Here is a 27,405-nt window from a genome sequence, read left to right as displayed (position 1 = left end):
CTTTCAAAAACAAAAAAGCTTGTGTAATATAAAAATAGTGTAATATGTGTGTGTGTGTTTATGTACATATATATATATATATATAAATTGTTAACAATATTATTAATTATATCAGTTATTTATATAATATATATTTTCATATTATATAATACATAATATTTTATATATATATATATATATATACATACATTATTTACATAATAAAATATTTAATTATTAATACTAATTAACTTGATAAAATGTTCCTTGTTTTAAGGATGTTTAGGTATTTTGTACATGACACAAATACTGATTTAGTGTACTGCCAATGCATTGTATATCTTCCAAATTAAGTGTTAAGCTGCAGTGTCGCATGAAAAACAGTGTTAAAATAATGGCTCTTATCCAGCTCGCCCCTTATCAGAGGTGTTTCTGAAGTGGTTTTGCTTCTGTGAAATGCAATGTTGTTTGTATTTCCTTGATTCATTTTCTGAAGATCCTGAACTTTTACTGAGATTTAGCATGTTTGTTTCCTTTAACTGTGTCTTTTCATATTTGTTTTGGCTCCCTCTGAAAATGTAAAATGTCCCTCCTCCCACTCAGTGTAAACCTGACTCCAGACAGGTAAGACAACCACCCACTCAATCCTCAGCAGAAAGAGAGTGAGAGAAGATAAATATTCCCTTCACGTGGGGAATGTGGTAATGTAGGCCTTTGAAAAGCATAGGCCGTTCTTATCCATCATATTGCATCATATCTCACGGCAGGCAGACTCCTCTGCTGTGGACAATGTCACAGTGAACTCATACCTCATTTCTCACTGAGACCCGCTCAACACCGACAATTAGTCATTCACAAAGCTCTTGGGTCTTTGAAGCCATTGTGAACATAGGATTTTTTTTGACCCTTGACAGTTTAGAGGCATTCTTGACAGCTGGTTTAAGATATGCCTCATTTTAACTATGAACTGTGCAACAATTTATTTTTTTTATTTTTTTTATTTTATTGGTAACATTTTACAATAAGGTTTCATTTGTTAACAGTTAACTACATTAGTTAATATGAACTAATGTTCATAATAAGCAATAATTCTACAGCATTTATTAATCTTAGTTTACTAATACATTTTAAAGACCAAAAGTTGTATTTGTTAACATTACTTAATGCACTGTGAAATAACATGAACATTTTTATTTAGTAACATTAACAAAGGTTAATAAATTATGTAAAAATATATTTCTCTTTGTTAGTTCATGTTATTTAATGCTTTAACTAATGTTAAAAAATGAGACCGCATTGTAAAATGTTACCATTTTATTTTATCCTTGGAACTTTCTCTTGTTGTTGTCATGTCTGGTTTGGATGAAAATGTGGAACAGACCGATTCGGACAAGGAGGTTCAACGTAAACTTTTTATTGTTAAAAATGTATATACAATAACTGTTCAAATTGAAATCTTTAGATCAGTTTCTCCTGATTGTTGAGCTTCTTCTACGATTGTATCACTCAGACATTGCTGGTTCTTTCACCTAGTAACATCTAAAAACTGCTTGTATCCCAGTCTGCTGTAAGGATTTAATGGAGGGAACAGTGGCACAGGAGCAAAATGACCTTCCCAGATTCTGTCTGGCCAATTAAAGCACACTGGACTGAACGGTCTCCCTCTCAGACTACATTTGGTGTTTGCATTCAAAATACCAGAGCCCAGAGAACCAAAATTACCCATTGTTTTATGCTTTACATAAATATTTACAAATGCAGCACCAGAGAAGTTTAGGCTAAATGGACCATAGAAATATTCTGAGCGCAGGGAGAAAGATGGTCCCACGAGGACCACAAGTTGTTAAAATTAATGCTTGTGGCAGAGAGTAAAGGGGATTACAGTTAAGCGCCATGGAAGCTGTTATTTTTGGTGAATGCTATTTTTAAGAAAGGTTTGCTGTTCTCCCCACTGAATTTAAAGCTCAAATATTCTGTTTTTCTTCAGGTTGTCAACTTGTGGGATAGTTAGCAGAGAGTTTTGGGGGGTCCGGAAGAAAATGTCCTTGTGTATTTTAAGTCATAATGAAATTGTCAAAAACAAAATAACAGTTTATTAAGTAGGGAAAGATTTTTAAAACATTATCTAATGCATTGAGACCTGCATTCTCAGTATTTATGAGTACATCATAAATATCAAAATACTGAGTCAGCATTGGTTATTGTTGCAACATTTGAATGTTTGGGGGCTACTTTCTATTTCTACTTAAAACAGGAAGGTAGAGTCAGTATCACAGAAACTTGAGTATAAAGATGGTAACGATGGTAATAAATGCTTTCAGTCTATTGATGACCATAGCACAGGTTTCATTTTGAACACTGGGACGTTTTTCAAGAATAACACAGTCAGGATGTACAGTGAGCTGACTAGTACAGCCAGAACAGGAGTATCGCCATCCGCATTTTTAGCTTCATTAACATTTTGCACTGGAGAAGTCCAGTTGTTTATGTTTTCATTTGGATAACTGTACAGTAAGAGCGAAAGAGAAAGTTTAGTTTCACTCTTTTTTTTAAGATGTTAACGTTCATGTTGATATTTGCTTGTAACGTGATGTTATGTGTACAGAGTGTTGTGATTTCATGTAATTTCTTAACGAGTCTTGTGTTAGTGTGTATCCTGTTGAAACAAATTTTAGACGGCATATAACCAACATTCTCATTCTAGAGAGGATCTGATTGGAAGAAGTGTCTTATGTTCAGCAAGGCTGCATTTATTTGACCAAAAACACAGTAAACTAGTAATATTGTGAAATATTATTAGAATTCAAAATGACTTTTTTGTATTTTAATATATTTTAAAATGTAATTTAAAATGCGACAGCAAAGCTGAATTTTCAGCATCATTACTCCAGTCTTCAGTGTCATATGATCCTTCAGAAATCATTCTATGATTTGATGCTTAGTTTGTGTGTGTTTGCATCAAGATTATGTATGCTAGTGTACACTTACAGTGATTCTTGATTTAAAAGTCTAAATATTTAAATATTTAAATAAGCAAGATTGAGGGGGACATTTAACACCCTTCCGAATCCATGCCTATGGTTTGTGAAATAATTAGTGAAAGAAATATATTTCAGATGAGAACTTGGCCACAGCAGAGGCCTGTTAAAGTGATTGTATCCTCACTGGCCATTGCACCAACAGCCCAATGACTCATTAATCTAATTGTCCTGCTTTTCAGACTCATTCTCTCCATCATATGAATGTATTGTTTTTGGCTACCATAAGTCACTTAAAAGCCAACTTTATCTTAAGGGCCGATTATTTGGTTTCTGAATCAGCCTGACTGCATACTGCCAAGAGTCTTGACCTCTGAATTAACCCGCCGATAGTATCCATTTAAACTAAGATGTGTGTGTGTGAGAGTTCTGTGCATCTGCAGAGCCTCAGGAGGACTTTATCAGAGTTTATTAATGATGGTTTGATTCCCTCAGAGTACAGCGCCTCTCTTTAAACTATAACCCATCAACATTATCAGGGCTTTCTGTTTTCTGTCTCACATTCAGCCTGTCAAAGCCCAGGGGCGGACCTCAAATCTTTCTTAATAATACTCAAAGATCAGAGCACAGCTGTGATGCTCATGTAGAAACTGTTTCCTCAATTGAGTGTTTTATATTTACTACCGCATACTATTGCGTATGCTTAGAGTTAAGGATTTTAACAAACCCTAACGATTTGAGGTATCATTCATGTACGTGAAACTCTGCAGGCTAAGTAGAGATGTGCTTTTATTTTCTTAATCGGCCAGATTTATTTTCCCCTTTTGGACGATAAAATCAAATAGACTTGCATTGAAGTTATAACCCTAGCCAAAAGTTTTGGGTGGGCTCTTTGGACTTGGACCAGTAAATATGTAGCAATAACACTTTTCACTTACAACCACCTTGCAATGCCCAAGAAACCACCTTAGCAATCATTCAGAACATGTTAACAATGACCTGTAAACCACCCAGAATGTACTACTTGCACAGCTACTTCTGTCGTTCTAGTTATTACAACTCCGGTAACAGCGTTCAATGCACCTACGTACTATATTTTATGGCTGTCAACTGAATTAAAGCAATGAATCACGTTCTCTGTGTTAACATGAATTGTCTTGAACCTACTGAAATGTTCCTATAAATAACACAAATGACACATATATAATAGTGAGTAAAATAATTACATTGAAACAAAATAAATATTAACTGAAATAAAAAAAATAGTGTGTTGAAGTATTAAAATAACTAAAACTTGAAAACTTTATAGACAAAAAAACAGCAACAACTAAAACTATAAAAAAAAAATAAAATAAAATAATAAAATTACACACAGAACAGGGTGTGAACGGTTGTGCAACTCAATTAGCAACCATAGAAACAAACAAGGAACTAAAACTCAGGCAAACAGAAACAGGGAAAACCAAACTGTAAAAAATGCAAACATTTTTCTTTGGCTTTGTCAAAACGATCCCCATTGACACGGGTTCAAGAAAATGGCTAAAAATGCTGTATTATGCTGCCAGGCCAGTAGTTGGCGATGTCACTTTGTAAAGAAACATTACGCACCTATACACTGAACACATAATACGCATGCGCGTGATGTCACAGTTTTCACAAATTGACGTTTTTTTTTGTTTACATAGAGATGATAACGATATTTTTTTCAAAACTTGTAATTTAAAAACCGATTCCAAAAGCTTGAATTTTTAGGTTGCTAAAACACCATTGAACAGCCAAAACTCAGAAAAAGTCATTTCATTCAAATCATCATGATTTATCTATTTATTTAAATACAGAATACCTTAGTTTAGTGGCAAGTTTTGCACAAATAAGATTGATTGATTGATTGATTGATTGATTGATTGATTGATTGAAACCCAGAATATCTTTGTTTAGTGGCAAGTTTTACATGAATAAGATTTATTTATTTATTATCTTTTTTTAATTGAAGTACACTGTATTCTGTTGTTGATTGTTGATTTAAAGGTCTTCAGTTTGAAAGCTTTTGCATGGCTCTCTAAAACAGACACAGACATGTTGACCTTCAAGCATGAATCCATGTACAAGCTATTTCTTAAGCCAGTCTGACAGCAGAATTTGATTTTTTAAGACACCTTCCATGACTGCCTCCCTACCCATCCTTAAATAATAAGAGATTATGGATAATCTCCTCTTTTCAAGCTACTCCGAATTTCACAGTGCTAAAATGGTCCTAAAGCTCGCAGGAGGGGCCATAATAGAGAAAAATCAGCCTTTTCATAGTAGAACAAATGTTAAAAGCAAGAGCTATTTCAGGCAGGTCTCCTTTTATGTCTGAGAATGAATTGAAAGAAACATTAGCTCTCAGAGCGATCCATTTCATTTGTTTATGTAACGTACAATCAGTGTTGTTCACCTAAGTACGTTCACAAAAAGTCAACACACTTCATTTTCATGCCACAACAGGCTTTACTTCAAACGGCGAATTGAAAGATTGAAAAGCCTGTTTTCAGCAGGCTAAATATCAAGACATGATCAGCTTTCAGACAAGATTGTGTGCTCGATATGTTCTTCATTCATGAGTGATTGTCTGCAATGGATCTGATCCCCTCAGGCCTTCTTGTTATTCAAAGCTTCTGAGTTGCTCTCCTTGTTTTAAGGAAACATCTACTGTTCACACTGTAATCATAAACAGCTAAACCAGATGGAAGGATGCCAGTTTCAAAAAGCAACACCAGTGATTTAGTTTAAGAGGTGTGTGAGGCGGAGAGCAGAGATGATAATAATTAGCCTGTTCTCTGTGTGTGAACCACACAGTGGAAGAACGTTTGAGTGATTGCAGCTAATGTAAAGAATCCTACTTGTGTCAGAAAATGGGTAGATGGAGGCACAAACATACTAAGAAGAAATGATCAGAAGATTTTTTTTAAATGCTAATAATATGTAAATATAACAATATACTAGACAGTGAGATTCTATTATTTGTATATGGAGAGAAAAAAGTGCATGCTCTAGTAGTTTTTAGTGTTTTCACATGTGTTTAAAAGCATTTGGGAGTTGCGTGCATGTGTGTGATTGTGTTCGTTTGTCTGCTATGCTTAGATAAGGTGAAAGATTTGATTGTGTTTTTGCCAAATCAGACGTGTCACTGTGAGCTCAGTGCAGCAGAGACAGATGAATATTTAAACGAATCTCTTTCTGATTGATTAATCCCTGACATTTTCTTTCACCATGATCAAAGTTTAGATTTTCACCACTGAATCCAACCTCTATTAATGTCTTTTCCAGCTAAGCTGCAAAGCTTATGGTGACATTTCCAAATGTTTGATGTGGACCTTTATTATTAGTTTTCAGGACAGTGACTCAAGTTCCTGTAGCTCAACTGGTAAATTGTGGCTCCACCTGCGCCAAGGTCATGGGTCATCTATCTATCTATCTATCTATCTATCTATCTATCTATCTATCTATCTATCTATCTATCTATCTATCTATCTATCTATCTATCTATCTATCTATCTATCTATCTGTCTATCTGTCTATCTGTCTATCAGTCTGTCTGTCTGTCTGTCTGTCTGTCTACTATTGTTTCTGTCGGTCGATCGTTCTGTCGGTCGATCAATCGTTCTGTCTATCGATAACCCATGACCTTGGCACAGCTAGAGAAGGGTCGATTGACAGACAGAACTATCGATCGACCAACCGACAAGACGATTGATCGATTGATCCTTCTCTATCTGTGCCAAGGTCATGGGTTATCTATCTGTCTGTCCGTCCGTCTGATTGACCTGTTGTTCTATCTATCGATCGATGTGTCTCTTTCTATCTATCGATCAATCTGTCTTTCTATCTATCGATCGATCTGTCGTTCTATCAATCGATTGTTCTATCTATCAATTGATTGATCAATCATTCTCTAGCTACGCCAACGTCATGGATAATCTATGTATCTATGTATCTGTCTGTCTGTCCGTCCGTCCATCCTGTCGTTCTATCGATCGATCGACCTGTCACTCTATCAATCAGTCTGTCGCTGTCGTACTCTCATTCTATTGATCGATCTGTCGCTCTGTCATTCTTTCGATCTATTGTTCAATAGATTGATCTGTCCTCTGTCATTCTATCGATCTGTTGTTCTATTGACCGCTCTGTCGTTCTATCGATCTATTGTTCTATCGATCGCTCTGTCATTCTATCATTCTATCAATCTATTGTTCTATCGTCCGATCTGTCCTCTGTCATTCTATCGATCTATTGTTCTATCGATCGATCTGTTGCATTCATTCTATCGATCTATTGTTCTATCGTCTGATCTGTCCTGTCATTCTATCAATCTATTGTTCTATCAATCATTCTGCCATTCTGTCGATCTATTGTTCTATCGATCGATCTGTCACTCTATCGTTCTGTCGATCTATTGTTCTATCGATCGATCTGTCCTCTGTCATTCTATTGATCTATTGTTCTATTGATGGATCTGTCCTGTCATTCTATCGATCTATTGTTCTATCGATGGATCTGTCACTTTATTGTTCTATCGACCTATTGTTCTATCGATCGTTCTGTCGCTGTCATTCTATTGTTCTATTGATCGCTCTTTCGTTCTATCAATCTATTGTTCTATCGATCGATCTGTCGCTCTGTCATTCTATCGATCTATTCTATCGATTGATCTTTCGCTCTGTCATTCTATCAATCTATTGTTCTATCTATCTATCAATTGATTGATCAACCATTCTCTAGCTGCGCCAACGTCATGGGTCATCTATGTATCTATGTATCTGTCTGTCCGTCCGTCCATCCTGTCGTTCTATCGATCGATCGACCTGTCGCTCTATCGATCGACTTGTCACTCTATCAATCAGTCTGTCGCTGTCGTTCTCTCGTTCTGTTGTTCTATCGATCGATCTGTCGCTCTGTCATTCTATCGATCTATTGTTCAATAGATCGATCTGTCCTCTGTCATTCTATTGATCTATTGTTCTATCGACCACTCTGTCATTCTATCGATCTATTGTTTTATCGATCGATCTGTTGCACTCATTCTATCGATCTATTGTTCTATCGTCCGATCTGTCCTCTGTCATTCTATCAATCTATTGTTCTATCAATCGTTGTCATTCTGTCAATCTATTGTTCTATCGATCGATCTGTCACTCTATCGTTCTGTCGATCTATTGTTATCGATTGATCTGTCCTCTGTCATTCTATTGATCTTTTGTTCTATTGATGGATCTGTCACTTTATCGTTCTATCAACCTATGGTTCTATCGATCATTCTGTCGCTGTCATTCTATTGTTCTATTGATTGCTCTTTCGTTCTATCAATCTATTGTTCTATCGATCGACCTGTCGCTCTGTCATTCTATCAATCTATTGTTCTATCGATTGATCTGTCGCTCTGTCATTCTATCAATCTATTGTTCTATCGATCAATCTGTCGCTCTGTCGTTCTATCGATCTATTTTTCTATCGATCGATCTGTCACTCTATTCTATCTGTCGCTCTATTGTTCAAACATTCTATCTATTGTTGTGTCTATATAATGTTCTATGGATCTATCAATCTAATGTTCTATCTATTGTTCTATGGCTCTATCAATCTCTTCATGTTGTTCAGTGAGAACAAACAAATTGCTTGTTGTTGGAAATGCACACAGAAACATACTTACAGTTAGCATCCAATGTAACCTAGCCACCATCTGCATCTCTTCCTTTTTGCAGGATGAATTGATTCAGAAATTTCCATCTGTCACTCTATTAAGGCCTCATAAAGCATGTTCTGTCATCTCTGGGAACGGTACCTGTTGGCATCTAGCCTGAACCACTATCAGAGTATTGTCAGAGTATGGCATCAAGGCCGTCTGAAAGCTGCATTGGGCTGCTGTTTGAAAACGGCTTTACAGCTGTCAGGTCTCATGACACCTGTCACCTTAACACACACAGCTCAGAGGAGAGCCGGATTAGAGAGTGAAAATGACTGCTTAGAGAGATGGGGGTTATATCACTGAAGTGAAGGAGTCACAAATGGAAAGTTTAGAGATAGTCTGTCAATCTGTCATAAAAAGAAACATCCCAAACATGAAAAGCTTTTTGTCAAGTCATAAAACTTGTCGTCACCTGTCTCACTGATACTGTAACACAATATTTCAGAAGTTTCCCATTTAATACTGATAGCACACTATAAAAATGTAACAAGATATTTACAATACTTTTCCTATTTTTATTTGTTGTTGGTCCTAAAGTTGCTGTAGTAACCATAGAATATTACTTACTAGTGAGGTGCCCGAAGCCAAATACTATTTCGGTAAAGAAATGACTCATTGTACATTCCTAAAGGGACATGGTGATGGAAAAAAAACATATGAGATGGCAGGAAAAAATATATTTCAATTATTTTGTGTTCTTTCACAATTACAGTAGTCAACATTTGAAGTGGATAAAAATCTTTCATCAAAGTTGTCCTACAACCTTCATCTTAGGACAATTCAGTTCTTAGGACAACTTTGATGAAGTTTTTTTATCCACTTCAAATGTTGACTACTGTATATAGTTGGGTAATTATATTGTAGGCTATATAATTTGCAGACATCAGAGAGCCGCTATCATTATTTAGGATATTTACTTTTACTTTTGAATTCACGATCACGCATACTCTGTGTTTAGCGAGCGGCGGTACTGACCACAAATTTTACAAGATATGATATTTGTCAATGACACTCAGGATCTGTTGCACACCAAATCCTCTAACATCGTCCTGTCAGTCATCTCTTCTTAATATCTTCACGTGGGAAGTGAAATCATGATGTACTGTAATGTAACAGACTACCACAGCAAGCCTAATCAGCAGCAAGTGTTCTGTTTGGTGTTTTTAGCCGATTGGCACTACTGTTCAAAATTTTGCAGTCAGTAAGATTTTATTGTTGTATTTAAAAAAAAAAGGCTCTTATGCTCACCAAGTCTGCATTTATTTAATTAAAATTTTTTGCAGTAAAATTGTAAAATATTATTACAATTTAAAATAACCATTTCTCTATTTTAAATATTATAAAATGTAATTTATTCCTGTGATGCAAAGCTGAAATTTCAGCATCATTACTCCAGTCTCCAGTGTCACATGATGCTAACTTTGTCACACAGGTTGCAGCAAAGATGAGTAAGAAGATCTGATCACAGCTGAAAGTTTATTAAAAAAAAAACCCACACACATTCAGAAAACAAGGAAACAGAACAACTGGTATAACCGAGCTGAACAAAGGAAACTGAGGACTAATGCTGCCTTCACATGCTGTCGGAATTATCGGAAATACGAGTTTCCTAGGTAAAAATTGCACCTGAATGCCCGCCTATTTCGAAACTTGAATGTGATGAACTTGTAATCACGACTTCAGAAGTGGGAATTATCAAATTTCTGATAGCACATGAAGGCAGCATTAAATACACAGAGGTAAACAAGGAAACTAATTGAGCAACAGGTGAACTTAATTAGTGAGAAACTGGCACACCCAAGGAAACTAGGTCAACATGCAGGGAACAGAAACAGAACTGAACCAAAACAAAACACAATGAAACTAAGCAGAACAAAACATAATCCTGACAGATTTGCTGCTCAAGAAATATTTAGGGGTTCAAGCACGTAGCGCTGAAACCCCTATTGTAATTGTTCAAATTTCCAAGGATCAGCATTTTCCCCTAAAAGTGATCGGGCTGACCAAACAATAAGTCGTAGAGACTTGAAACTTTGAGGGCTGGTAGTACACTCTAAAAAAACGATGGTTCTTTAAAAGTTCTTTACACATAGTAACAGTTCTATTTAGAACCGTATGGTCCTGAAAAACTCTTTATTTGCTGTAATGCTGGGCTCTATGCTAACATTTTTCTTAAGGAGCACTTGTGCTCCTAATAAAAAAAAAAATTAGGTGCACAGTCAAAAATTTAGGAGCATATTCTGATCACAGACATTGACTCTCCCATTACATTGCGATATCTGACCCTTTAAATTAATTTCCAGGGGAATTTTTACCATTATAAGAGCATTTTTTTCTAATCTTATAAAATGTATGCATCATATTTTGTCAATTTCTAAAATTAAAATAGAAAATTTGTTTTTAAATGTTAATTTGTGTTTAAATGTTAGTTTAAACAAATTCACTTAGAACAATAAGGCCCAATCAGACTATTACGAATCAAATGAAATCATCAAAAAATCCATCTTTGAATTGCAGAAGTGGAACAGAAGCTCCATCTGAAGTGGTATTTAGACACATTTACATTTACACAGGTAAATAATGTTGTATGAATGTTTTAAATTTAATTTTTTAATTTAGAAATATGTAAAAAATTAAATAAAAAAAGTTTGATATTTTAAATAGAAACACTATGTAAAGTGTAAAGTCATTTGCCCACTGTGGCACCGCTCCCACCATTGTTTTGATTTTTTTATAAAATAAAATAAAATGTAATAAAAATCATTTAGTTCAGTTAGAGAACAGACACTAGTTAAAAACTGAACGAGTCTGCTCAATTCAGCATGAGCCGAACGAGATTCGCAACAGGAGTCAGATTTCACCTCACTTCACATATTTAAGCAATTTTGTTATTGTACTGTTTTGTTGTAGTGTTTTTCATTAAGAATAAAAATGAATCAACCCACCATTCAAGTCATTGCCACCTCCGAATTGCCGCTATTTCTAAAGTGAAAGTAAAATGCGCACTGGCATTCATAACGGTGCATGTTTTTATTTATTTATTAATTTTTGGTGCCATTTTTGTCCCAAGCTCCCATTCATTTCCGACCTTGCTTATGATAATCCAAATGTAGTATTTCCAATTAATTTGGCTGCAAAGAATCAGCAGCATGAGATGGTCTGGTAAATTCGCTGGCCTGTTTCACCTTGTCGCACATGTCTTTTGCACTTGCTCTGTTGAATGAAGCAAAATCTTTGAATGAAGGCATGAAAAGCAGCCGACGCAGTACGAAATGTAACTGTTGCTCAGTGTAGATGAATTTTGGGAGTTGTACTTTTTATTCCGATTCTCTATTCATGAGAATCGATCGGGTCACTTGCACCTGTGCTCCTAAATATTTTTTCAGTCGCACACAGTTATTTTCAGTTGCAAATGAGACCGAAATGGTCGCAGTGTAGAGCCCTGGCCTAAAGGCCTTAAAGTGCTTGAACCCCGCTATATTTCTTATTGAAATAATTGTTATTGAAAATATTGAAATTTCTTATTTGAATTTTTTTTGCAACAAGGTAAACATTTTTACTGTGACTTTTAATCAATTTAAAGCATGCTTGCTAAATCAAAAGTATTAATTAAAAAAAAAAAAAAAAATCTTGCTGACCCCAGTCTTTTGAACAGTAGTGCAAAAGCCTCCAGCTACTACAATATTGATGTCCTTAGATCTAAGTTTATTTGACATTTTATGCCTGTTTTATCATTGAAAATCATTAGTCTGCAATTACTTAAGGATTGTGGTGATTTTTGCATTGGAAGCATCAGTCACATTTTTGTAAAATGTTAAAATCTAGCATTTAAAATCTCCCAACTAAGCACTACTCTTAACCTAGTGGTGTCTGTTCCCTTAGGCCTGATAGCTAGATACAATGGAGCACGTTCTATAACGTGGGCCACTTGACTGACTAAGCTAGTTGTCATCGTCTGAGAGAGATTCCAGGACTTGTAAAAACATAAGGTGGAGCCCTTCACTTCGGCACGGTTGTTCCTGCGATTGTCAGGTTAGTAATAATATCAAACGCTCCTGTGTTTCAACACCTCAACCCAAGACACTAAAAAGCTGTAAAGAATACGACAGCTCATTCTCACAGGTGTCATGCTGTTACATGGTGGAGCACGCTCTCAGTGTTGTTGTAAAAGGACTCAAATTAGCCTTAATAGTGGCTTGTATTGTGAAGGGTAAAAGCAATTATGGTGTTTTGCTGTTGTTTAGATATTGTGTGCCTTTGACGAACAGGAGTGCATGTGTGTGGGATTCTGTAACGGTGGAAAATTATTTGCTTTTTGTGGAGTAGCTCTAAAATTAGAAGCTGAAATTAAAAGCTGTTTTATTTTAGGTACTGTCCTATGTCACTGTCTTACTGTTTTTTCTCCCTCCCTACAATCTTCTAGAAAGAAATAGAGAGAGAAAAATAAAATGCCTGAGTTAAAATGACTGACAGTCTGCCAGCACGGTCATGTTTGATGTGTAGAAAAAAGGGAACAGCGCCGTCAGATTCTATGAAGCCCGCATAGCTGGAATTGACATACCACATAGGATTCAAGTTCAACTACACTATTGATTTTAACACAGCTTTGTTTGGTTTTGCCCTTCTTTACTTATTTTGGCTTTCACTGGCGTATTTGTTCGCATGTTTTTGTGACTAAAGTCAGTCACTGGCTTGTTTGCAAACTTAGCATGATCACTGCTGTAATGTTATTAATTTTGGTGAATGTCTATGTATTAGAGACTAGCTACCTAAATGCTATATATATGTGTGTATATATATATATATATATATATATATATATATATATATATATATATATATGTATGTATATATATATATGTATATATATATATATATATATATATATATATATATATATATATATATATATATATATATATATATGTTGTCAAAAGTACATACATATATTGCCAAAAGTATTGGGACACCCCTCCAGATCATTGAATTCAGGTGTTCCAATTACTTCCATGGCCACAGGTGTATAAAACCAAGCACCTAGGCATGCAGACTGCTTCTACAAACATTTGTGAAAGAATGGGTCACTCTCAGGAGCTCAGTGAATTCAAGCGTGGTACCGTGATAGGTTGCCTCCTGTGCAATAAGTCCATTCGTGAAATTTCCTCACCACTAAATATTCCATTGTCAACTGTTAGTGGTATCATTACAAAGTGGAAGCAATTGGGAACAACAGCAACTCAGCCACAAAGTTGTAGGCCACGTAAAAACACAGAGCAGGGTCAGCGCATGCTGAGGGGCACAGTGTGCAGAAGTCGCCAACTTTCTGCTGAGTCAATAGCTACAGATCTCCAAACTTCATGTAGCCTTCAGATTAGCTCAAGAACAGTACGTAGAGAGCTTCATGGAATGGGTTTCCATGGCCGAGCAGCTGCATCCAAGCCTTAGATCACCAAGTGCAATGCAAAGCGTCGGATGCAGTGGTGTAAAGCATGCCGCCACTGGACTCTAGAGCACCGTGTTCTCTGGAGTGACAAATCACATTTCTCTGTCTGGCAATCCGATGGACGAGTCTGGGTTTGATGGTTGCCAGGAGAACGGTACTTGCCTGACTGCATTGTGTCAAGTGTAAAGTTTGGTGGAGGGGGATTATGGTGTGGAGTTGTTTTTCAGGGGTTGGGCTTGGCCCCTTAGTTCCAGTGAAAGGAACGCTTAATGCTTCAGCATACCAAGACATTTTGGACAATTTCATGCTCCCAACTTTCTGGGAACAGTTTAGGGATGGCCCCTTCTATGAAGACATGGATGAGCGAGTTTGGTGTGGAGGAACTTGACTAGCCTGCACAGAGTCCTGACCTCAACCTGATAGAACACCTTTAGGATGAATTAGAGAGGAGACTACGAGCCAGGCCTTCTCATCCAACATGACCTCACCTCACAAATGCGCTCCTAGAAGAATGGTCAAAAATTCCCATAAGCACACTCCTAAAGCCTTTCCAGAAGAGTTGAAGCTGTTATAGCTGCAAAGGGAAGGTCAATTCCATATTAATCCCTATGGATTAAGAATGGGATGTCATTAAAGTTCATGTGCACGTAAAAGCAGACATCCCAAAACTTTTGACAATAGTATATATATATATATATATATATATATATATATATAGTAGATACAGTGTGTGTGTGTGTGTGTGTGTATATGTGTGTGTATACACTCTGTCATTGACTAGATATATTTAAAATAATGTAGGTCACTTTTTACTGGTAACACAAGACATTTGGCATTATCAGGGCCCACAAATATTTCTCCATTGCATTATTATACATTATATTCAACATTATATACAGTAGTTCAATGTAGAACTGACACTTTTAGAACAGAACTTTATAAACTTGAATTTTTTCTCACACAGTAATTTTCATTTTGGGTGGACTATACACAATACATATTGTCTCTATCCATGATACATATTATTGCATTTGTATTACAATATATTGTGACACAATATATTGTTACACCCTTTAAAAAAAATAAAAAAATATATATATATATATATATATATATATATATATATATATATATATATATATATATATATATATATATATTGCACAATATTTAGCCATATTATGCTTTTCATATATATATTTTCTAGTTTTTAATTGTATTTATTGTAATTGTATCCTTTTAAGTTTAATGCTATCAGGCTAATTATATTCTATATTTTATGTTATTTTATTTAAAAAGTCAAATTATTGATATTTAATATTTTATTATATTTTTATATTATATTTTATTTTAGTATTTTTATTCAATTTGTTTATTTATTTATTAAAAAATTCTCATTCTATTTTTCCTAGAGAAATATGTCTCTGATTAAATGATAAATTATTTAAATTTCATTAAACACTTAAAGTATATTTAAAAGATGTTGCTTCTCCTTAAGGAGCTTCATTGTAGTTTGCCTGTAGTCTAACTACTTTTTTTTTTTTTTTTTTGAAAGGGAAGCATAAATTTATATTGAGTAGTTTTATGTAAGATGCTTGTACTTTGGCATGCAGCTAAAGTTTTAAAGTAGCTTCCCAAACAATGATTGCTGTATGTCATTGCGAATGTCGCTGCATTCAGAGGTAAATATGCGAACCAAATTGATTAAATGAGGTGTAAAATTATGTGTTAAAAAAATGCATGCTCTAGGGCTATTCATGGAAATTCCCATTCATGGTAGTCTAGCATGTCATCATTGTCTTAATCTTGTACCTGTATGTTAAAAAAAAATCTCTAATTATATTCCTGGAAGGCTAAGGATGCTGTAAAATTAACACAGCCAAGCAACACGTTTTGTCTGTACACTGATCAGGAAGCAATAGAAACCGTATGCTCGCAAAGAATCTCTGGCACCGATTCCGTGCAGGAACATGATCCGGGGGCCACTGTCTGCGTTAAACCCCTCTGTTAGGTGTCAGACACGCTTCTTTGTAGTCCTCGCTTCATACCCTGACGGTAAACACGCACAAGACAAATCGTCACCTCACCATATTATGCTTTTCAACTGTGCGGACACCCAAGCTAAAATATAACAGCATTTTACAGTATGAAAGTGATCTGAGCCATAATGATCCATGAGAATGTCTGATTTTGCATCGTTGTGCAGGAATGAGTGGGAGTTTGGCATAGCGGCTGGCACCCAGTGCCACTCATTAGCGGGTCACTGTTTGGTCAGCCAAACCACCCGCCTCAACTGCCGTCTCTTCTTCATCCAGTTCTCCCTCTATATGCTTGGTAAAAGCTAGAGTTATATATAAAAAAAATTAACTCTGCCCCCCCCCCCCCAGTTTTCTCTAAGGGGGGAATAAAGGCTCTTTCTTCTTAGGCACTGATGGTTTGGCAGGAGGGCAGTCAGGTTGGAGTGCTGGGTCAAAGGGAGCTCTGTGTCCATAGCAGTGGCTATGAGCTCATGCTAACTGAGAGGCCTGAGGCCCACACTGGTGTGTGTGTGCACTGGGTCACGGCTATAGCAGCTGCTCTCTCTCATATCTCTCCTAATGGAGGGATTCATTTCATTCTGACCTCATCAGCTCTGCAGTCATCCTCTCAGCTCAAGAGCTCTGTTTTATCATGCGGGGCACCCCAACCGACTGTTTCTCATTCTTTCATTCTTCTCACTCTTTTGTAAAATGTCTTAGCTACTGAATGTTTATCGTCCATGTGTTCTGTGGTTGATCGTTCAATTCTGACATTCTTTTATGGTAATAGTAATATTTCAGAAAAATTATAATCAATAAGATTTTTTTTATTTATATTTTTAAACTCATTACCATGGTTATATAAAAAAGTAACTTTGATTCCTATATATAAGGAATATTTATTAGCAACGTACTGTTTATAAGCAAATCGTTCTTTTGAGTCAGGTCTTTTTAATGAATCATTTGAACCACAAGACCAGATTGAATGTTTTGTTCATGAATCAAACTGAATTGATCTAAATGATTCTCAAGTCAGTGACTCGCCGAGAACCAATGTGCCAACTGATAGTTTGGAGTGAACTGAAGAAAAGCAAGTTACTTTAATAGCCGAACAGCAGAAATGTTACAAATAAAACGTAATGGGAATATATTTGTGACTTGATTGTGTGACAGTGAAAAAAACAAAAAAACAAAAAATAAGTTTAAAATATAAAAGTTTAAAAGTTAGTATTAAGATTAAGTTAGAAAGTTAAGTTATTAAGGAATTATACTTTTATTAAGCAAGGATGCATTAAATTGTTCAAAAGTAACAGTAAAGATGTTTACATTGTTACAAAAAATTCTGTTCTTCTGAACCTTTTGTTCATCAAAGTATCCTAAAAATATGTATCATGGTTTCCACAAAAATATTAAGCAGCACAACTATTTTCAACATTGATAATAATAATAATAAATATTTCTTGAGCAGCAAATCAGCATATTAGAATGATTTCTGAGGATCATGTGACACCGAAGACTGGAGTAATGCTGAAAATTCAGCTTTGCATCACAGTAATAAATTACATTTGAATACAAAATTAAATTGTAATATTTCAAAATATTGCTGTTTTTTTAACGTATTTTTGATCAAATAAATGCAGCTTTAATGACTTGTTTTTGACTTCTTTCAAAAACATTAAAAAAAATCGGTAAGACTTTATTTTAGTCATTGTCACAGGAGGAGGAGGGAGGGTTTAGCTAGCCTCTGTTTTGTTTGACAACACTTCGAACGTCAACAGGAAGTTACTCCACCCAGGATCGCTTAGAGAACCTTTAACCTTGAACTAAAACCCCATCCTATCCCCGTAAGTACATGTAGTTATTTATTATTACTCAGTACCTAAATGTATAATTACACTGTAACTCAGACACCTTAAAATAGAGTGTAACCAAAAAATCTTATACGACCCCAAACTTTTCAGTGGAAGCATATACAGTATATACAGCACATACAGCATGTACACTTAAACATAAAACATTTTACAAATCTCTACAAAATCTGTACAAATAGCTACAAAGACTCAAGAGATCATGGTGAATGTTTAGTATGACATTCATATAGCGCTTCCTGGTGGTTTTGCTAAGTTGAATTGACGCTTTTCTTTTCTGCAGCAGCTCACATAGACCTTCCTCATCGAATAGATGAATAGAATCAATACTGTTTCGGTTAACCCCCTATGATTCGTCATCATAATTTGTCAGCATGGGCCTTTTGAAGCGCTGCTGTAGCTATTTTTGGGCACAGCAGGGCTGCACTGAGCCTTTCAGTAAGCTCATTGCTAACGTCGAAACCTCTGGCCGCGGCTGTGAGTGAGGGATCGCCCTGCCATCACACACCCCAGCGGTTAACATGGTCAGTTGCTCTGCAGCTGCGATCAGTCATTTCTTTGGTTAGCCACAGAGCGCGGGCGGCCCTGTTGCTTTTGTCTGGGAAAAAAAGCCTGACACAAACGGATATTTTATTGATGAGTAGAGAGACTGAAAATAAGGAGAAAGAGTAAGATGAGGAGAAAAGGGGTAAAAATGAGGTGGAGAAAGAAACAAAACCTAGAATGAAAGCGAAAACCCTTGTGATTAAAAAAGACAATGGTGAACGTGATCTCACTAAGTACAACGTGTTCCTGGATCAACATTTTCATTGATTCTGAAACAACATTCCAATCAACCAATCAAGTTTACAGTTTATGGCAAGTTTAAGCTTACAACCAGGGTTAGGTGCTTCTACAATATGTTGATCCAGAATATGTTGATCCAGGAACATGCCTTAATTGGCAAAATCATGGTGACCAAAGGACAATAGCTTAAGATGGTCAGTAGTTTTTAACTATATAAAGCCTAGTGTATCATATTTGATATGCATGATGCTGGAAAACCTGTTGTACACAATCTACATGCCTTCTGTCATCTAATCGATAGTTTACTCTTTTAACGAGTAAAAGGCCTTTTAGTATAATTTTAAAAATATCCATCTTTTTTTCCAGGTCGTGGAAATATTTACTAAACATTTTATATATATATTTTTGTAATATTTCAGTATGAACACTTACTGGTCTGAAGCAACATAGGTTTACTTGTTTATCCACATCATTTTTAGAAAAATCATGTTAAAATGTGAGTATCAAATATGATGCATCAGGCTTTTGAGGAACATTTATTCTTCTCTCTCAATCATCAATGTTTTGCACTGCAATTTATATTTTGCCTCCACGATGAAAACTACAGAGATTTGATCATAAAACAAAACATTTAAATATTTACCTTAAGACGTATTATAATTTATATTATATGCATTTTATGTAAGCAGTCTGCTATACTGTAGATCTCATTTATATTTTTGCTCAGTTTAGGCCTCTAAATAATTTTTTTTTTTTTCTCTCTTCGAGTATAACCTTTATTTATATAGCGCTTTATACAATACAGATTGTTTCAAAGCAGTTTTACAGTGATAACAGGAAAATGATTCAATGACGCAAACAGAGTTCATTTCGGCTGTACAGCAGCTCTAAAAGAAAATAATGTCATTGTTCAGCTGAAGTCAGTTCAGTAATGATTCAGTTCCGTTGTAAAGATCATCAATTATTAAACTAGTTCATTTCATCTATAAAGCAGTTCTTTAGAAAACAGCTCAGTTCAGTTCTCATACAATAGTGTCAGTGCAGTCAAATCAATGATATTATTGACTATTTAGTGTGCGCTTGATATTTAGTATGAGCTTGATATTCTCATATGTTGTATTATATGAGCCATAAAAGCCTGATGTATCAAATATAATACTCAACAAAAAACACATTCAATAATTATTACATAAAAAAAACCCTAATATTTCCTATGTCAGGCTTTACAGGGTTAAAGGGATAGTTCACCCAAAAATGAAAACTATCCCATGATTTACTCACCCTCAAGCCATCCTAGGCGTATATGACGTAAGCTTAGATGCCTCTCGCGGTTTAAACAAATGTATATCGAAATCCTCCGACATTTCTCTTTAAAATTCTCGTTTTAGACTTCTAATTCATGACCGGTGTTTTGTTTTGCTCTGTCCTTTGCGCTTCCGGCATTGCCTCATGCGTCAGTGCAGAGGTTACTCTTTCACCGCAAATCGATGCGTACAGCCGCCTGTTGGAAGCTAGTTATTAAATATGTTTTAGTTTTAAATATGGATATTTTTCTTACAAAAACCCATCGCTTCACTTCAGATCGCCTTTATTAACCCCCTGGAGCCATACGGATTATATTTATGATAGATGGGTGCATTTTGTTGTTCCAGCTTCAAAACACACCCCCCTGTTCATTATAAAGTTTGGTAGAGTCAGGATATTTTTAAATATATCTCAGATTGTGTTCATCTGAAAGAAGATAGTCATAGGCCATGTTCCAACATGTTCTCCAACCAATACGACCATATAGGTCGTTTGTCACTTCCCTGAAATACGACCCATAGGAGCGTTTACTAAAGTGGCGCCCCTATCGACAACAGGACACTTTCATTTTAATGCATTGTTCCCTTTTATCTGCATCATGTTTCAGGTTTCACGTAGCTCAATTGGTAGAGCATTGCAATAACAATATGCAATCATGTGATCATGCGATCGTGGGTTCGATCCCAGGGAACACATGTGCTCATAAAATGTGTATGCACTATAAGTCACTAAGGTTAGGTTTAGGGATGGGGGTGGGTGTAGTCGTTAATAAAAAAAAATAGTTTTGGTAAATGGAAATAGGAGAAATGGTGTAAAAAGTCCACATATTGCATTTAAATGAACACGCATTTTGATTGGTAATGACAGTAATACGTCATTTCATGACGACAGACGTAACACGACACTGTCATTATTTTTACGCCCACTAGAGGGCGCATGACGTCAAAACGTAAATATAGGTCGTAATAAGGTGCTTGAAAACGACCTATAGGGTCGTTTTTTTTGGAGGACAGTCTCCCATGTTCACACAGCAGCAGAATACGGTTGTCAGTCCTGTATTTGGGTCCTTATTACAGTTACGTTCACACACAGTATGGTTATTTATGGGAGTGACAACCGCATTCTATAACCGAACTCACAGCCATACATTTTCAGGACTCACAACTGCATTCTCTGAATATTCACGCTGTGTGAACGTAACCGCACTGGACAACTAGTTGTTCACGTCACGTCATACAGTGCGAGAGACACCTCTGCTAAGGTGTTTTGTGTGTGGTTTCGCTTTCGGTAACTTACTGCGACAGAGATATGAGCTGTGTGTCATCTGAAATTGTTAGATCCAGTCACTGTTCTCCACCGGAGTGGCTCCTGTCAGTTTTGTGTTTCTTTTCCAAATTCAAATGCCGTGTCATGCGCGAGACATCGCAAAGGACGTAACGCGTGTGCAATGGTTAAAAACTCCGGCTAGCGCGTTTACATGCTGCTGTTAGTTAATGAAGTTTTGATGGATGAACTCACGGTTCAATTAGTCTCTTGCCATGTCAAAAGTGATAATACTTTTCAGTTTTATGGACGTCGCCATCTTTAATATTACGTTGGTCACTGTCTTTATAGTTACTAGTAAGAGAATATGGGCTTGACTCTCGTTGCACGTTCATACAGACAGTGTTCCAGACGCTACTGTAAGTTGCTGTATGAACGAGACATTTCAAGGCTCACACCTTTAAGTAAATGCGGTTGTCAATCCCAAAAACTGACAGTGTGAACATGGCCATATACTGTACACCTAGGATGGCTTGAGGGTGAGAATCATGGGATAATTTTCATAGCTAGTCAGCAAGCTTGTTTTAGTTCAATTTCCAGCATGCAGGAGAAGGAGTTTGTTGCAGGAGAGTCTTTTTCAGTAAGAATAAACACTTAGGGCTATTGAGACTCTAGCACATAGATTGGTATCTTGTTTTAAGTACTGCGGGTAACAGCAGGGCCTCCCAGTGTGGTATGGCAGATGAATCTGAATACTTCTCACTGATGCAGGTCCAGACTGACCCAGGCTGAAAATAAAAACATGGCTACAAAACATTTGGTCTCCGGGCAACAGCTAACAGTGGTAGAACAGAGTTACTGTACACAGCACAGTGGCACATGACTGCACTCATAGATTTGGTTTCAGGGTCTCAGAGGACAACAGAATGAGAGGAAGGACTGGACACATCTGTCCTAAAATGTCAAACAGGGATTCTGGAATCCTGCATGGATGATGTGCACCCCCAACATATAGTGGGAGCTGGAGTTTGACCTTATATGGTTTCTGCACTACATGCTACAGTTGAATCTGGGTGACACATTTAATGAAGAAAATACATTATATATGCTAAAACATAAAAGATTTACGCATTTGCATTCACAGAAGATGTGTTCTTTTGTTAACACAGACAGAGCACTATGGACTTGAACAAGAGATATGTTTAAAGGCACATTAACACCCATAAACCATTGATAATATACAGTATACAATAAATACAGTGAAAGGATTAGTTCACTTTCAAATGAAAATTACTCCAAGCTTTACTCGCCCTCAAGCCATCCTAGGTGTATATGACTTTCTTTTTTCTGATGAACACAATCTAAGAAATATTATTAAATATCCTTATGCATCCGAGCAGTGAGCGTTACCAAATGAGTATGAGCTGAAGAAAGTGTCTCCATCCACATCAATCCATCATAAACATATTCCACACGGCTCTGGGGGGTTAACAAAGGCCTTCTGAAGTGAAACGGTCTTCCAGAACGCCTTCCGTATTCTACTTACAAAGAGTATATCGAATATTTGTCTGGAAGAGAGGTTTATTTTTCATGGGGTTTTGTTTGGTATGTTTTGAAGTACAATAACTTCAAACATGATTTGGGTTGCTCTACAGCATTGAGGATCACTGTTTCCCTCTACAATACTGAATAAGGTTTATTTACTACTAATATATATTGTATGTGTAAACACCATCAGTTGTTTGTTGGCCTGGAAATGAATTTTGACAATTTCAATGCATAGTTCTTTACATTAGTCTTTTAACTTTGGGGTCATAGTGACACCATGGCCCACTCTGAACTTAATCCCCACCTCTGCTAATGGACAGAAACGGCACATTTTTAAGCCCTGTCTAAAGCCAAAAGCTTGGGTAGTTCATGGGTAATATGGTTCAGAGAGTGGGGAGAGGGGTTCCATGTAATTAGACCCTAATGTGAATTCTCTAGAGAGACTGAACTGGCTGACTTGTGCCATCAACAACACATATGAAAGGCACCTGTCACAATGAGGAGTGGTGAAGCCTGTTGTCCATGTTTCCCAAAGGAGACCCAGGGAGTCTGGGTCTCATCCGTCTCTCTGTGTCTTTTTTTACCTACACAAATATACTGATGATAGTCGAGTTCATGTCCACCAGTGCGGTGATGCCATTTAGTAATGAGAAGAGTCTTGCATAGTTAAAACATAATAACTATCCATTTATCTGCATTAAATATGCTGCTGTTTTAAAATATAATATATTTACTAAATGGGTCATTCCATGTCAAATCAACCAGAGGTCCCCGGCTCAATTTTTTGATTTTGTTAATATTTTTTCTGTTCAAAGACAAACATAAATAGTGATGAAAGCCACAATATTACATGTCACAGATGTACATTTACTGAGTAATCCACTATTTTATACACAGATTTTTACATATTTTTGTACATATTTTTACACAGAGATTGGTAAGTCTATTAGTAAAATCTGTTGACCTCAATTGACCTCAAGTTTGCATGCCTGTAACTCAAGAAGTACTAAAGATATCTTAATATTCTTTTAGATTCTGGTTCTTAACAAACGTTCCTTTTGGTATCTTCATTTTAAAGGCCCTCGATGGTTCATTCCCAGAGATATGGAGATCTTAATGCGGCTCCATGAGTAAATTAGTAAAATGTACACATTTTCAGTGGTCAAAAACCAAATGTGGGTCACTTTGTATACAGCTGTTACTTTTTTCTTTTAAAGAGGAATATCTAAAGAACAAATAATGTTAAAACTAGAAATGTATCTCATTTTTTTTCTATCACCTGAAAAATGCGTAGAACATACCTGAGTGCCATAAATATTCTTTTTCTAAAGTTGTCATGCCTGTTACTCTAAAAGTATTCAAAATATCTTAATATCCTTCTAGATTCTCATTCTTAATAAACTTTTCTTTTGGAATCTTTATTTTTTAAGGCCCCATAGATATTGGGAGCCCAATGTGACTTCATGTTCAAATTGCTGAATTTTACCCATTTTCAATGGTCACAAACCAAATATAGGTAATTTTGTGAATTATATAAAGCATTGAAAATGAAGAATTCAAAAGGAAGGTTTATTAAGAATGAGAATCTAGAAGGATATTAAGATATTTTGAATACTTTTAGAGTTGCAGGCAAGCAAACTTTGGAAAAGGAGTATTTATGGCACTCAGATATGTTCTATGCAATTGAGATGATAGAAAAACACGAGATACGTGTCTAGTTTCAACATTATTTGTTCTTCAGATATTCCTCTTTAAAACAAAAAAGTAAAAGCTGTATGCAAAGTGACCCACATTTGGTTTTTGACCACTGAATATGTGTACAATTTACCAATTTACTCATGGAGCCGCATTAAGATCTCCATATCTCTGGGAATGAACCATCGAGGGCCTTTAAAATGAAGATACCAAAAGGAACGTTTGTTAAGGACCAGAATCTAAAAGAATATTAAGATATCTTTACAAGAAGTGCTTTTTCCCATTTTTAAACTGTCACTGTTGGCATATAATAAAACAAAGAATGCTAGTCAACAGATTTTACTAATAGACTTAACAATCTCTGTGTAAAAATAAAATAATGATGCTGCCATCTTTCTAAAGTCATTTTTACACCCCTGTACATTGGCTCCAAATCCCCTCTACAAAATAGTCAATTACTTAGTAAATATACATCTGTGACATTTAATAGTTTGTCTTTCAACAGAAAAAAATATTAACAAAATCAAAAATTTGACCCAAATATATTCTGTCTGTTAGTACCTGTATCAAATTGCACTTGGGTCATTGCTACTAAGCAGTACATGTTCCTGTCCCAATCAAGATAAAATATAAATTATGTTTGTGCTTTTGTTTCCTACAAAATGATGTCACTTCCTGGAGGATGATGTCATCAGGGGAAATTTATTTAATTTATGTATATGACTCTTTGGTTTATGTGAGAGAACATAAACCAAAGAACAAAGAGTGAACATTTCTGGTTTTACACTTTTATGTCATTGCCAGATTGGTGTCACTCATATTTATCTGTCACCATGCTGATTTACCGCAATTTGTTTGACATAGTCTCAGTGGCACATAGTGAAACCTTCCTCAATGACAGCTATGCCCTCGATCCCTGCCGCGGTATTTAATGTCTCCACCCTCACCTCACCTCTTCTCTTTTCACACCACGATTAGAAAACAAAGACAAAATGTCTGTTTAATTGTTTGCCGACAGCCTGTTCATGGTTGGTTCCTGTGCTGTAGATTTTCTGTCCCTTGGCTCTGTAGTCATGTAATCCAGAAGCCATCTGGTTAAGGCAGGGTGTAATGTGTTATGTAGGGATGTTGGGATGCTGTTTCAGTGAGTTTGAAATGATTACCTTCGACAGAGGGCCAAATAAGTGGTTTTGCAGACCCGAACTGCATGCTTGATTACGGTATGCGTAGCTGACCAGGTGTGAGGGCAGCATACTTGAACATTTGGATGGCGCTCTAACATATGGAGCAGCTTATAAACATATACACAGTACTTTCTTGCAATAACTAAATGAGCCTTAAAAAGTTTAAAACAGAAATTACTTTGATCTGGAGTGAATTATGATGGTTACATATACTGGCTACCTTACGCTTTGAGTTGAAGAAAGTGATAGAAATGTATACAAGAGGAAGAGCGTGTCTGATTGCATCGTTTCCCAAGGCCATTTTGTGTTGAGCATTACAGTTTAAAGAAATTGCAGTTTTATGATATATCAGAAAACCTTAGATCAGAGCCGTTTGACTCCAGTTATATAAACTAATGTGACATCTATGTACAGTATGTTTTGACCTATGGTTTTGACTAATGCAGAAAATACAGCAAATATATTTATCAAACAACAGAGGTCAGTAACAGATTTTTTTTTTTTTTTTAAATAAATGAATGCTTTTATTCAACAAAGACATAAAATTGATCAAAAATGACAGTAAAGACTTTTCTATTCTTACAAAAGATTTTTATTTCAAATAAATCTTTTGAACTTTCAATCTATTAAGTATCCTGAAAACATTTCATGGTTTTCAAAAACATTAAGTAGCATAAATGTTTCTTCAGCACTAAATCAGCATATTAGAATGATTTTTGAAGGATCATGTGACACTGAAGACTGGAGTAATGGCTCCTGACAATTCAGCTTGGCATCACAGACATGAATTAGATTTTAAAATATATTAAAATAGAAAATAGTTCTTTTAAAATGTATTTTTTGAATGGATGAACCAACCAACCAACCAATACACAGTTGTACGTATATTGACTTTGAACACGACTTATCCAGTTAAGTTTTTTGGAGCTGTTAATGTCACAGTTAACCTCCGTACCCAAAGGCTAGTCCTGCTCTCTCAGCTCTGGAGCACTAGAGCATAGTCATTGGCTCTTTGCCTGTCACTTTGAATGGCTCCATGAAAAACCAAAAGCCATTTAGAGCACAGTAGCCGGAGTAATTTGTTTTGACATGGCCTAATACCTCTCTTAAACTTGGCCAGGTTTGGGTTCAGCAGACCCATTCAAGCCAGGCTAGGACAGAGTGGCCCTGTCTGCGTTCTTCAGTGAGAGGATTGTTTCTGGCATGTCTCAAAGAACTTGAGACAGAGATCAAGACCAGTCTGACATCCCTCTGGCCTGTCTATCTTCTGTCAGTTTTCTTGAAACTGTTACTGTGTTGACATGGGTGTTTGGGGGATGGGAATTAAGCAAGTCCTGGTAGCCTTTTTTTCTCACAAGCCTGTACTAAATGGACGCTAATTTTTCGATAAACCCTACTGGGACTGGGGAAATCTTTATGAAATCACTGTCTGACAAGATGATCTCATGAGGTCTCCTAATGTGCGTGGGAAGAGCAAAGGTTTTAGAGTTTGAGGCAGGTCTTTGTCTACACTGTCAAAGTGTGAAGGAGGGAAAGTAAACTCATGAAACCCTTCAAAATGAGTCACACTAATTGAATAGTAGTGGCTTAACTGTCCTTTTTCTCTCTTCCCT

The 27,405-nt window shown here is 36.1% G+C and overlaps 1 protein-coding gene across 1 annotated transcript in view; it reads left to right on the top strand.

Moving 5' to 3' along the window:
- The window catches only part of sema4c (sema domain, immunoglobulin domain (Ig), transmembrane domain (TM) and short cytoplasmic domain, (semaphorin) 4C), a 399,444-nt gene that overhangs the window by 61,899 nt on the left and 310,140 nt on the right, over positions 1-27,405 (top strand). The window lies entirely within an intron of this gene.

The sequence above is a fragment of the Megalobrama amblycephala genome, linkage group LG4 (assembly GCF_018812025.1).
Source record: "Megalobrama amblycephala isolate DHTTF-2021 linkage group LG4, ASM1881202v1, whole genome shotgun sequence".
Lineage (NCBI taxonomy): Eukaryota > Metazoa > Chordata > Actinopteri > Cypriniformes > Xenocyprididae > Megalobrama > Megalobrama amblycephala.
Note: the sequence above shows the minus strand (reverse complement) of the source record. Positions and strands in the feature narration are given on the sequence as shown.